Raw genomic sequence first — 11,687 nt, forward strand, 5'->3', positions numbered from 1 at the left:
CTAGTATTTCTCAAACACTCTTCAGGTTGTTCCTTCCATCTCTATCTGTATGTGTTTTGTAGCTCTCTTAATGTCCTACTCTCACTAGCAAGATATTGCCCAGTTAGTTTGTTATTTGATCTAAACTTTAGCCAGTCTGTTTTCTCTCTTGTATATATAGTCAGCTGTCATTACGCACATCTCATTTTCCATGGTATCTGCAATTGTTTATAGCTATTTCTCTCTTGTCAGTATAAAACCTGCCTACCTCAGCACTGATGCTGATAAGATTTTGATGTATTCCTGGTCTTCCTGTCCAAGTCCCTTAGATAACCTCTGTCCAATTTGCTCCCATTTCAGAGTGACATATTCAGAAGGATCCAACTGGCAGCCCGCTGACGAGTTTATCTGGCCTCCCCACGTCTCCGTGACATCAAGATACGAGCATTATTTTGTATGTCTTTTCAGTCAAAAATGACTGAAGTAAATGCATAGGTAAATAACGTGAGAGCTGTGTCACAGCCCTCCAGAGAGCCATTTTCATGGCACACGGCTGAGTGTGTGTTGTGTGTAAGAATGTGTGAAGTGGAAAACACACCAGCATAGTGTTGAGGACAGGGTAAGGTAGAGGGAGCCAAACTGGTGCAGTCTGTTCTGTGCTGTGGTATAGATCTTTCTAGTATCTTTGGTTATGCACATTTGTTTAACCTTAATGCCATTTCTGTATCCTTTGAGACAGTGTCTGCAGCTGTCACAGTGAATTCATTTTGGTATCATTCTGCATATCATTTCAGATTATCTATAAAAAAACAGATGTGAAATGGGCTTCCTGTCCTTCATCATTAAATGGCTTCTCCTTATATGGTGCAGCAGGGCAACCAGTAGAAACGAGGATATTAAAAGAAAAGAATGACAGGTACTCACTTTGGAAAATCTCTTGGCTTATGTACTCTTGTCTTATGTATTACTTTATTGTTGTATTCCAAGTACAACATATACTTCTTCAACATACTTTCTGTATGTTCCCCCTACACAGACAGTACTTTCAACCATTTTATCACTGATCTAATCCAGTGGTGAGATATGATTTCACATCATCTACCTAGCATTTCTTTTGGCATCTGTAAGAATGGCTTTGTATTCTGTCAGAAAAGTTTTTGTCTCTTCACCACATTTTCACCATCCTTTCTGTCCCTGGGAAACATACCATTAGCTTCAACCCGCTCAAACACATTTGCCATAAAGCTTCCAGCAAGAAACTTCCACATTGTAGGCAAGCAACCTGTATGTCTTGAGCTTACAGTTACCAAATTCTTCCCTTCCCATTTTCTTTTCAGTAAGTACAGTCCTTCCCTCAGCCATGCATCTGGGTACACGTTTTTCCAATGTTTTTGTTGCAGTAGTCTGAATTAAGGATGGTAGTTGCTAACCTCTTCTACCTAATAGCTGTGGATTCCACCTCCTGCTAGTGCTTTTCAGTCATTATTTTCTCAACTTTCTGTATGTGATCTCATCTTCACTTTGGTTATTCAGAGCACTTAATCCACACTTCACTGTCTACTTTGCCAGGACATTATTTGTATGTAATTTTTTTCTGTAAAGAACTTTTCCAGTGTTCTGTATAGTAATTGTTCATAATGTCATTTATGAGTCTAATGTCATATTTGTGTAAATTGTCTTAAACTGTCTTACACCGTGCTGTCGGTCATTTCCAAGCAACATATATGGCTGGCAACAGTATTATCCCTCAGTATAATTCATGCTGACTGTATTGACACAATCTGCTTCAAGTCTTTAGCTTTTCAAGGGAGAAACTTTACACAGGGAGGAGAATTTTCTGCCGCTTCATTGTTATTAATTTATTTTTCTATTTCCCCTTCTTTACCACATCCACCTATCTTACCTTTTGTCTTAGATGGCACTTAGATCTTCCACAGTTTTTTTCTTTTCTTTCCTTCCATACTGTCAAGATTTCACCTGGGTGCAACTTGTCATGTCATGAACTGCTGTCCCTTCAAGGCAGTTCTTTAGTTTTTCCTCAACTTGCCCAAGGTACTTCTTAGCCAACAAAACCCATGGCAGAGGCTAGAGACTACACACTCTCACTTATTTTATCTGCCTACATTGAGTTTTTTTCTTCTTTGCTCCATTTCTTACTTTCATTATTTCCTTTTCGTTCATTAGAGACTTAGCGTGTCATCTGAGTCCATAGGTCCTTTTGGGAAACAGCGTTGTCCTTTGGTCTTGCTTGCACTGTAATGCAAGTTACAGTGGTATCAATGCTAGCTGTCTTCTAGGAGATCAAGCAAACTAAAGGCAGGTCAGCCTTACCACCATCCCTGGGAAAGTAATGGAACAAATCCTCCTGGAAGCCATTTCCAGGTACACAAAGAACAAGAAGGTGATTGGGAATAGCCAACATGGATTTACCAAGAGCACAGCACATCTGACCAGTCTAATTGCCTTCTCATGAGAAGTCTGCCTCAATGGACGAAGCAAGAGCAGTGGAAGTTGTATAACTTGGCTTTAGCAAGGGCTTTGCAACAACTTCTCTTAGTCTCCTTGTCTCCTTTTAGTGAGATTGGCAAAATATGGGCTCGATTAATGGATAATAAGGTGGGTGGAAAATTGGCTGGATTGCTGGGCTCAGAGGGTATTGATCAGCAGTACAGAGTCCAGCTGGCAGAGTGACACCCCTCAGGGATTGATACGAGGGATAAGACTGTTTAGCGTCTTTATTAATGACCTGGATGATGAGATGGAGTGCAATCTCAGATATATAGCTAAGAAAAAAACAGATTATTGTATTCCCTGCAGCAACAGAGATAAAGAGAGTAGGATAATAGATCTTTGTGAAAAGAAGAGGCTTCAGTTCAGAAACATATTTTGGAGTTTAGAAAAAAATCTAAGTTGCAGTAAGGAAGGGAGATGCTATTCTGCGCTATTGATAATATAGGTCACTGAAAAAAAAGGAAAGAGCTTATTACCATTGACAGTGACCAGGTCCACAATGCAAAGCACTGTACAAAAACCTATTCAAGCAAACCTTCTGACTTGAAGAGTTCACTGTCTACAAGACAAAAAGGAGAAAAAAAGTTTATTTTCTACACTTCACATGTGGAGAACAGAGATACAGATTTCCTGAGTCCAGCCATGATGGAAACTTCATCCATGACTTATGCATAGTTGTATGCAGCAAGTCAAAATACTTTGGTGGAGTATCTGTTGGACTAGTCTGCTTCTAAATCCTGAGATTTAGAACCAGCAAAATTAGGAAGCAAAAGCAGTTTATAAAGGCACTTTCTGAGCTGAGATGAATGTAGTCTGACAGTGACTGCAGTAATCTGTTTAACATGTTTCTCTTTCCCCCTTTTTTTCCTTAGATGTAAGTCTGTAAGGTGAAACCTCACTTAAAATGGCACAGTGTGCTCCTCTTTCATCAGTGTGATGGTGTGCTCCCTTGCCCAACCTGACCTTTATCTCCTGTAACCCTGCTCAAGTGGTAAGTACCAGGGGCAGTCACTAACGGATGCTGGTAGTGATAGCTGCGTCCATTCGAAGTGGATTCGGGAGCCAGATACATATTTCTCACAATAGCCCTAGGCTGTTGTGAGAAATACACCCACCTAACCACAGTTATCGGTATGCAAAATGACTATGAGTCAATCATCTTACCTCTATAAATAATGAGCAGCCCAAGAGCCCTTTGAGCTCTCCTGCACGGCAGCAGGCTGCACGGCGGGATCTCCCCTTGAGTAGGGACGCCTCTTAATGTTACTCCTCGAGGTTGAGAGATTCCTTGCCGCAACAGATACTCGGTAGGTGACTAATAGCATGCTAAACTTTGAAATCTTAGCGAAGTGATATAAAGGATTAATTGTGGATATATAATCCTTTAGACATAAACCTTTGACCAAGTCTGGGTCTAGGTTTGGATCCAGCCGCACCTAGACTCCTCTCTGAGAAAGAGTTTAGAAAGCAAGGGGGTCCTTTCTGAACCTCAACGGGAGGGTCTCCCTGACAGTTCTGTCTGACCCTGTCCTCTATGCAGTAAATAATCAAGCGTACCTTGCCATTGAATCTTGTTAAATCACTGTCGAATTTACCATTGAACTTTGTTAACTCACACTTTAACTCACTGTTTTCTATCAACAAAGTGTATTGTTGCTTATCTCTCTTATGAGTGAAGTGCAGTCTCACTCCATCCGTGATAATCGGCCACCTGTTTCTTGGGCAGATCAGAAGATGGCACAGTTCAATCTTTTCACCTTCTCCCAGGTGATTGTTACTCAGAAGACCCATTCAGCAAATAGTCTGTGTTCTCCCTCAAGGACCCCAAACGTGACTGTTAATAGGTCTCTTACAGTAGGAAATTTATCCCCTATACCACATCTCCAGGCTTAGCCTTAGCCCCGTCAACCCCGAGTATTTAGTTTTGAAAAGCAATGTTACGTGGCTACATTATAGCTGCTGTTAGTTGTGAACGAAGCTATTTTATACTCATGGGATTTGAAGGCTGGCGTTTTCTCCAGTAGGCAATTCCAAAGGGTGATTTTTTCCACTTGTCTTAAATACTCATTTTATGCTGCCTCTCTTTCTCCATTGCCTTTAGGAGCTGGGTCAACTGGCTCAGACCTGGACACTTAACTAGCAGACCCCTAGCAGTTCCCACCCTAAATGACTCTGAAAAATGAGTTTTTCAACTGGCACCCCTTTTGCTTTTTGTGCAAAGAGACAGAGATCACCCAAACATCTTTGTCATTTCAAATCATTCAGCAGCAGAGACTTTACAAAACAAGCGCGTTGTAAATTTGCTTGGAAACTTAGCAACCATCACATTAACTACTGTTTTCTTTGCTTCCATTTTCTGCAGCAGTTGTGTGGTTGCATGAACATAATTTTTATTACTGGTTTCCTGAGAGCAGTGGAGAAGTGTTTAACGATTTTCAGACTAGCAATCTTTTCTATTGCTACAGAACACTTATCATATAACAGGAGGAATAACAGTGAACTCACAAAATACTAATATTCGTATTGTCAGTGAATTGTGACCTAAGAATTTACAAATTAACTCCTTGAGATTTTTTAGGTCAATTGCAAATTGCTTGCAGAAATACTTATGGAAGAGCAGGAACAGAAAAATGGGGAATTGCTTAATTAAATTCATACACAGATGAGTTTTTCATTTGAAATCTAACAGAAGAGCAGCTGTAGTTGTGCAGACCAAAGGTCCATTCAGCCCAACACCCCGTTCTGAAGATGAGCTGTAGCACAAACTGGTAGAAGGAGGAGCTCATGCATTTGGCAAGCAGCTCCAGAGAGCACCCACTAACATCTAGCAGCCTGAGATCCCTTCAGTTCTCTGGCTAGAAATGTCTATCATCTCTACACTAAAGAGCTCTCTTTGCCTTCATGAATCTACCCAATCTTTTAAGAGTCCTAATCTATTTAGATATTTACCTGTATGGAAGCCATCCTATAATTTTGATTGTCCTTGTTGCCCTTCTCTGTACCCTTTACAGTTATCCTCAAATAATACTTTTTTAACTACTGCTGATCATTTTTTTCACAGTACCATAACACAAAGATCTCATTCCCATGCAGTAACGGTCAGTTTAGAGCATATTATTCTGTATGTAAAGCTAGAGTTGATTTTTTTCAAAAAAAAAATGCATCACCTTACTTTTTCTACCTTGAATTTCACCTGCCATTTCCAGAGCCATCACAGAGTATCATGTGGTCTTTGTAATCAGTTCTCCACTATGCACGCTGTCACTTTTGATATTTTTTTTTTTCTAGAGGCCCCTGTAGGACTTACTGGTGTCCTGCCTCCATGGTGAAGACTGATATTCTGTCTTGCCTGTTTCCTATCTCCCAGGGGTTCTTTCACCATGCAAGAACCTTCTGTCTTAACTTGTGGTTAGTTTCTCTTGAGCCTTTGATGAGGGACCATGTTGATGCACATACATGCTGAGTCCCTTCAGAGAATACATCCATAGATTGGTTTATGTCTTTTACATAATCTCTGTATGGTTTTCTCTTTTGTTTCATTATCTTTTTACTGACATTTTGATTTGAGGCAAATCTTCTGACACATGGCCATAAGGAAGTCTGCTGACATAGGATCAAGCGTCCCCAGTGTGAACACAGATATTTAAAAAAAAAAAAAAAAAAAAAAAAAGTTTTTCTGCTTATGTATTAAGATCTCCTAAGGAAAGATCCCAGGTCTGTTTCTCTGCACACTCTGTTCACACCCAGGGTGGAAAAGTAGTCATATTTAAAATATATTACCTTGCACATTTTAGATAAAACCCAAACAAGTCCAGCACTTGAAAAATTACAGTGCCTGGCCGTGATGAACTCTAATTTTTCTCCACAACCACCTAAAATTCTTTGCATTAGTTTTTAATTTTCCATTCTGATAGGAATTTGGTAGTTAAAATATTAACACAACTATAACCATCACCTATTTTGCATGGCTTTGTACTGGTTACACAGTGATACAACCCAAGCAATTTAGATGCAATTACTCCCAACTGATGTCCTGCAAACACTAAGAATATAAGTAACTTCACACATGTAAACTGACACACTGAATTTGAATAAAACTATTGAGTTTGTCAGCTTTTCTTTATCCTAAAATGAAGATTTCAATCTGACTGAAAAATGGTAAGCTTTTGTGTAGTCAAATAACTTTGGACATAATTAATTAGGGTTTGCAGAACCACTGTTAGAACTATTTTCAGGGTCAGATAACATGGTATGTCTGTGATTAAATTACATCAAACATAATTAAGATTCAATCAAGGAGGCTTTTGAATTGCTGTGCCTATTTGCCAGGTCTCACATGTCAAAGCTGCAGGTATATCAAAGAACTTCACTGCGTTACATAAAATTTCCAATGCCCCTTTTGCCATATTTCAAGGAGCGTCCTCAGAAGATTATACTATAAATCTGAAGACCAAATATCTTCTGTTCCAAATATCTTTGCTTTTATGGCTTGAAGTGCCAGATGGATAAGCTAAATGTATTCTCTGTCAATGGTCAGTGCAAAGTATGTCAAAACAGCTAAATCTGTCAAGGAGTTTTCTGAAGAACGTAAGAAATTATGATACCGTGGAGCCTATGTACAGTAGTCTAGTACTACAGAGGTAAAACTGAGTGGATTTTCAATTCAGGGATCTTATCTGGCACATTTCAACCTGTGGTGCCTCACAGGTTTGTAGCTGAAACAATCTGTTTCCCTTCGTTTCATAACTTCTGAAAAATGCCTTTATATGCTTTTCTCTACACATTATAAAGCTTGATGAAACCTTAAAATTACAGCAAGGTTTTGAGGGGACTTCTTATTAACAGCCATACTACTTTGATATGCATTGCAATTGTCAACAAGAGTGGGTATGCTGTAAGATCAGTTGGAGGAATAAATTTATTTTGGTTTTAAGATGGAGAAAACAAAAATGTAACAAAATCCATTTTGGTTTCTTCTTTTAATACTCTTTGTGAAGGGAAATACTACCGATAGATGGCACTGTGGTTCTGTGACGCAGGTGTTCTTTATGCCTGCGCAACTGTGCAATGCTATTTATTTATGCTGCTTGTTAATTTTAATCTTACAGTGCTACTTCTTAGTGAAATTAATTTAATTGGCTTATTACTGTTCCAAGTACATTGTTTCTGAGACTGAAATGTTTTAAGCTATATGTACTTATCCAAAGAGTATACTTTTTCAGTAGAAGAACAGCTGTCCTTAGAAAAAGAGAATGATTGCAATGGCTCATTTTGGACCAGTTTACTGAGATGATAGTTAAATTCTGCAACATGCTCTTTCTCGTTGTCCAGCAAGCTACTTTAGCCTTCAGCAGACATTGTACTGTGAATATGTATGGGAGAAATTAAACCAAACCAAAATAACTACTTAAGACAAACCTCCAGTTTATAAAACAACTGATGGCATTTAAATATTTTAATCTGCTTTGCTAGCAGTGGGATCTGACAAAACAATAAAGCATTGGAACACCATTTTACATTAACATTACAAAATACAGCAAATGTTTTTTTTTATGTATTTACATAAGCAAACATATAGGTATTCAAAATAGAATGCATCTCACCGTCTGGCAATAATTACGTATGTACAATGCATGGTTGGCTGGATGGGATAGATACATAGGATTTTTTACCCTGAAGTGTATAAAGGATGCACACCAGCTTAGGAGACACATGGTGAGCTTCATGTCTTTGGACATTTTTCAGACACAGCCTTAACAGTAATAAAATGTCAATCTACTTGAAAAACTGTTGATTAAAACATTTTTTCAGACAAAGCGGTTTTTTTGGATGCAGATATGACAGACTGACTCAGTATGCTTTTCTTGTAAGGTAGCGGAAGGCCCTAACCTCTGAGCTAGTCTGTGTGAATGTCTTCTTTTTTTTTGCCTGGAAAATTACAAAAGTTTCCATTCCAGTCTGATGCATAATGAAAACACTCACATTTTTTTGCAGGATGGAAGTGTTGCTCTGAAGCTGGTCATACTAAACTGTAGTGTTCATCCCAAGCGTGGGCCCAGTGCTATAAATTCTGGTTTTAAACGGCTGAACTTTGTCATCTGTCTGCAGTATAATGACTCTATTAATTGCTATCTACTGATGAACGACCTCCCGCAGATCTGGCATGGTGAGTAGAACAAATTCAGACACTGACTCTGTCATCCTCACTAAGGCAAACCACACAAATATCTATTAACATTTTGGTGCAAGGTGGCAGAATCAGGCCTCGCTAAACTGTCAGAAATGTCCAGAAAGAGCTGGAGATACTGGTCTTTATCTGCTGTGCGTTCTTGGCTTTGAGAGGCTTCTTAGGCAAGAGCTGCTGATCACTCAATAAAACCACCAGAGTGCCTGCAGAGTTAAAATGTCAGGCATCAGATATCCCTGCTTCTAAGCAAAAAATAAGTGTTATGTTACCTCCAGCTGTCAATTAAAGAAATGCTGTCAAGTCTCTTAGGTCCAAATCATAGGTTTTATTTTAATAAGCTGGAAAAAAATTATTGTTCAGAGTCATCATCTAACGAAACAACAAGCAAGTAATTGAAACCCTCTCTGTTTGTAGTGAAACATTCCCCATCAGTATTTGCAACCTGAGCAATTTGACACTGTGAAAGAGGAACAGAAGGTGAAATGAAAGAGAAACGGGGGGGGTGCTGATTTGCTTTGCCACGTGGGTGAAATGCAGACTCTAAGTGGAGAGCATAAGCAGTGAACGTTAAATGCTCAGTAACGGTTTATCAAGCACAAGCTGGTGAAGGAGACTGCGCAGACCAGCAACCGGACCCTCGGGAGTTTTGGGAGGAATTAATCTTTGGAGAAGTGCAGGGTGCCATGTACATCATACAGTATGCAGGCAGGCTCTGCTCCCTGGCACAAATGGGCAATAGGACCTGAGCTGTCCATCCTGTCTGCTTCTTTCTCTTGCAAGGCCAGAGACACTTGCATCAAGATTGGCACAAATTGCACAAAATGTGGCAATTCCCTCCACTGGTGGAAGCATCTGTGTTTCCTTTCCCCTCACACACAGGGTTAGAGACCTTCGATCCTGTGTCAGTATTCATCATATGAAGGCAATCTGGTTTGGTGGCAGATCCTGATCCTCAGACCTCTACTCACAAAAGACCTTTGGTTTTATTGCTGCCTGCTTCTTCCCTGGGGTGCCCATTCCCAAGTGTGAATCCTCAAAACCATCACTCCAGTTGTGGAGTGGAGACATCTGGGCACCAGGAGGCACCTGAATAGCCTGTTTTGTGGAATGCCCTGGACCACTTGTGCTCCATCAGTGCTCCATCCCTTGCCTGGCTGGCCTATGTGATACGACCTGGCCGTTGTCCTTAGCTCAAACCCCGATTTAGGGTCTATATCAAACTCGACAGGAAACAGTGGAAAGTCACTGCTCCCACCTACTACTATGGTGGTCCTCGTGCTCAGCTGCGTTTAGCAGATTACCCCTGAAATCCTTTCTGTGCCTGTGTGGCACCCCTCACAGAGCACTGTGTGGGAACAGGGTGTGCATAGGGAGGCAGGAGCAGTGAGTTCATTTTTCCTTCTGCTGAAGCTGTTCAGTTTGGTTGTGGTGATCCAGTGTACCCAGAGCCAGAGAGACCATATAAACAACCTCACTGAGCACAGCATTTATACCACTTGATTTATCAGGTGATCCTAAATTCCCAGTTTTGGGGGGAAAACCATTAAAGGCCATGAGCCGATAGATGACATGCATGGCATCGCTGCAATGGGACTACAGCATTACACTTTGACCCAGGCATGGAGGCTGAGGGCTGTGGAGTGAGTCAGTGTCACCATGTACACACAGAGCTCCTGTGTGACCTGTGCACGGTGGCTCTGACCTATCCCACGTTGGAGGAAACGGCTCATAAAACTGGCAGATTTAGTTATCATACTGGCAAGAGAAGAATAAAAACAGTTTCTTGGAAATCAGCTGAATACCCAGCCACGTTTTAAGTCCTCTTCTACCACAGATCAGTATTTTAAGCTAAAAGTCTTCCTCTTCCAAAGTCCCCCAGCTGGTAGGCTAGAATCAGATTCAGTTTCTCTCTGTCTCTCTCTTTCTTTGCCTTAGTGGAAATTTACTTGGTGTGTGAAAACTGAACAACTTCAAGAGAAGAAGTGATGAAGGCATTGGAGTTTGGCTTCTGGGTAGGCAGTGTTTTTGTCAGAGTGGACAGGATCTGAAACTGGAATACATCCTGCTTCTGATGATTATGGCTGCAAAATTCATGGAACGAATCAAATGCTTGGATTTAGGTTTGCAGGTGGATGCAACATTTATATTTCTGCTCTCCAGCAGGGTCCCACTGGCTTCAGTGAAATTGTCTATGATGCCCAAAAGGAAACAGTTTCATGTCAAGTTTCAGGCATTTCTGTCAAGCAATGTAGTTGATGTTCTTTATGTAATGTATTCTGCCCTTGGAGCTATGCAGGTGAAATACAGTACCGCTTATAAGTCCTGTTATTTTTCAGGAGGGCCCCATTTGCCCATACATATTTCATTAAGGCTGAGTCCTAATAGTGCAAGCTACCTACCATTCCTGAGCAATCTACCATAACAGCAAAACAGCGAAACCAGGGAAAACAATTTTGAGCAACTAACAGTTTTCTAATAATTCTGGCTCTACAAGCCCTAAAACAAAACCAGAAGGACATCTGCACAATGGCCTTTTTAACCAAAGAGTAATGATGAGAGAGAATCTGCTGCAACCTTTAACTGAAGGCTTTACTCATGCAAAACTTCCACTGACATTACTTATATCAAACTCTGTTGGAATCAAACAGAGGCATGGCATGGAATCATTCCTGAAATTATTTAGCAATGTTGTGCCTGATTTTCCACTCTTCTCTCACTTCAGTTCCCTGTCAACACCAGTGGGAAAGAGCAGGGAATCAAGCCCAATAATTACTTTTGGAAAAATTACTTTCAAGTTTTAAGCTGAACAGATGAAACCTTTTGAATGGAAATAAAGTGCAAGACATGAAATAAAGATTATGAGTGGTAGTAGAAACAAAGGATCATTCAAGTATAATTTACCTTTGAAGGTTGCTAATTTGAACTATAGAACGAATGGCAGAAAAGCCCAGTAACATTTCAGAATGGTCACTCAGAAGAAAAAAATAGCCATAAAAACACTGTTACCAAA

This window comes from Aptenodytes patagonicus, chromosome 1 (assembly GCF_965638725.1).
Source record: "Aptenodytes patagonicus chromosome 1, bAptPat1.pri.cur, whole genome shotgun sequence".
NCBI lineage: Eukaryota > Metazoa > Chordata > Aves > Sphenisciformes > Spheniscidae > Aptenodytes > Aptenodytes patagonicus.